General features: G+C 34.8%; 1 non-coding gene across 1 annotated transcript; it reads left to right on the top strand.

The window, feature by feature from the left end:
- Nucleotides 1–1,757: 1,757 nt before the first annotated feature.
- Nucleotides 1,758–1,864, top strand: LOC111733918. The gene has a single exon (XR_002778239.1). It is a non-coding gene; the product is annotated as a U6 spliceosomal RNA (small nuclear RNA).
- Nucleotides 1,865–2,830: the final 966 nt, after the last annotated feature.

The following is a 2,830-nucleotide window of genomic DNA, read 5'->3' as shown; positions in this document are numbered from 1 at the left end:
CCTCCTGACCAAATCCACTTCTCCAATTACATGTGTAAAGGAGCTGCTATAGCACCAGGCACACAGTAGCGTTTCTTTAAATAGTAGTTACTGTTGTCACAACGTCCTGACTGTAGCACCCATAGGTTGAAAAATGTGAGCTTCAACCTTTCAAAGAGCCCCATACTTTTCAAAGCCTAATTCTCTTAATAAAAACCTAACCTCACAAACTTTGCCAGCAAGGTTTTTTTTCTTTTGTAAAACTTGTTTCATTCAAAGGTTGTTTGGAGCTTGTGAATACAAAGCACACTCATCACAGACCGTCAAACAATCATCACTGTGCTTGTTATCTTTACAGCAAGTTTTTTTTAAGTGAGTTGTTAAATGTTACTCACATTCAACTACGCTTTGGGCAGATGTGATTAGGTCAAGGCAAAAGAAACCCAAACGCTGACATTTAACCTCTTGGGTGAAACCTTTACAGAGTTGAAACTAATCGGTTGTTTTTCTCTACATCATTTAAGTTTTACAAAGTGATATATTTTTAAGTTAAAATATATATAAATTTCTTCCAATTGGTTAAAAAATTTCAGATGTAGAATGAAAAATATCAGAAATATCAGCTATATCAGAAATATCAGCTATATCAGAAATGTATCAGCATGCTAAATAGTGGGTTCAGAACTCAAAAGTCATGACCTTGGCTTCCAATTTCCCTTTTGGAGTATGGAGCCCTCATTTCTGAGACTTATGTTATTGTGCTCTGAGGTTAACTTTGGGCTTTCAAAGAAACCAAAGCATTTCCATCAATTTCTCATTCAGAAAAAGGTTTATTGGGTGATTGTTTCTTGCTCGGTACTTGTATAAGCATTCTCTCATTTAATCATCGCAACAATCATGTAATATAGGAATCATTATATCAACTCCTTAGCTGAGAAAATGAGCTCAGAGTCTTTAATAATCTATTCGAGGTCACATCTTTGTAACTAATGGGCTTTACAACCAACCCCAAGTTACTGCAGGTACTGGAAAATTGTCTAAAATTCTGATGCTTCTTTAATTCAAACAAGTCTGTACTCAATTAATTCTAGTGATACCAGACTGCAGTTCAAAAGCAATTGAATTTGCATATGATCATTTAAAGTCTCTAAAAAAACTTTTATTCTACTTTTTCATAAAAAATAGTTATATAATATATACACCCTTGTCTCCTGGTTTCTTTTTTCTTTTTAAGAAACATGCTCAATTTTCTCTCATCTGTAGAGATAGATTGTTAACATTAACTGATAACTGACCTTATCAAGGATTATATACGAAGCATGAATCTCAGTCCACAATGCTAAATGCACAAGAACTATCACTTTCTTTGTTTTTCCACAGTGCACATTAATTTCTATTTTGAGCTCCATTTAACTGGATGGCAAAAACATGATCTCAGTCAAGGTCCCCCTACTTCCCTAGGGTTGTATCTACATTCCAAGGACCTCGTAAAATGCCAGGACAAAAGAGGAGTGTGGAATCTGACCCCAGAGCAGGCACACACCCTTTGGATGCCTTTTGTTACCTCAAGATCTTAAGTCTTTCTACAGATTCTGCACCACGCGGGTGTCTTCCTGATGCTTCTGTGCTACAAGGACAGAGAACTCCTTGAGAGTTTCAGATGCTTTAAGAACTTAAATATGAAAGGTCTAACTTTAAAACTTTAGATATTGTATAGAAAAATATATTTATAAATTTCAGATAAGGAACAATTTATTAAACAAGATTTAAAAAGTTCAGTGCTTGACTCGGCAGTACATATACTAAAATTGGAACGATACGCAGAAGATTAGCATGACCCCTGCACAAGGATGACACACAAATTCGTGAAGTGTTCCATATTTTTATAGACGGTGTATTAGTGGTTACCAGAGGGAAGGGGGTTGTAGGGAGGTACATTGGGGTAAAGGGGGTCAAATATTTGGTGACAGAAGGAAATATAGCTATGGGTGGTGAACACACAATGCAATATATATATATGACATACTGTTAAATTGTACACTTGAAACTTATTGGAGTTTGTTGATCAATGTCACCTCAATAATTTTAATTTTAAAAAATAAAAATAAATAAAGGATTAATTTTAAAAAAGAAAGATTTTAAAAGTTCAAACCATATAAGAAAAGGTTGGTAAATGTGACAATTTTAAAATTAGGAACGTCTGGCCAATAAACAAAAATGATACTATACAGTGACTGATAATTCACAAAGTAGGAGAAGATATTATTTTCTCAATACATATAACTAACAAAGGATTAGTATCCAGAAATATAAGAACTTGTATAAGTTCTTATACAAAAGACATGCACAGACATTTCACAGAAGCAGAAAGGAGAATGGCCAATAGAAGATACTCAACCACATTAGTAACTAGGGCAATATGAATTCAAATCACAATGACATCCCATTCCTCCCCTATTAGACAGCCAAAATTAGTGTTTGCTGATGCTAAGATGATGACTAAGTGGAACCAATGGAATTCTCATACATTGCTAATTAGAGTAAAACTTGCCAAAATCACTTTAGAAAACAATTTGGCATTACCTAGTTAAATGTGCATGTACTCTATTAATCAACAGGTCTACTTCTAGATATATTTGGAGGTAACACTCAAACTGCATAACAATCAGTGAATCATGGGCACCAACCAATCGGAATGGATGTCAGCAGCTGGTATCCAATACCAGTGTGGATCTACTGACTATTAGTTTCAATACACGTGACAGAAGCTCTTGCACATAGGTACTAAAAAACGTGTACAGTGTCTCTAGCAGAATTGCTTGTAATGTCCACCAACAATTAAGTGCATGAC

The sequence above is a fragment of the Pteropus vampyrus genome, unplaced genomic scaffold (assembly GCF_000151845.1).
Source record: "Pteropus vampyrus isolate Shadow unplaced genomic scaffold, Pvam_2.0 Scaffold686, whole genome shotgun sequence".
Lineage (NCBI taxonomy): Eukaryota > Metazoa > Chordata > Mammalia > Chiroptera > Pteropodidae > Pteropus > Pteropus vampyrus.
Note: the sequence above shows the minus strand (reverse complement) of the source record. Positions and strands in the feature narration are given on the sequence as shown.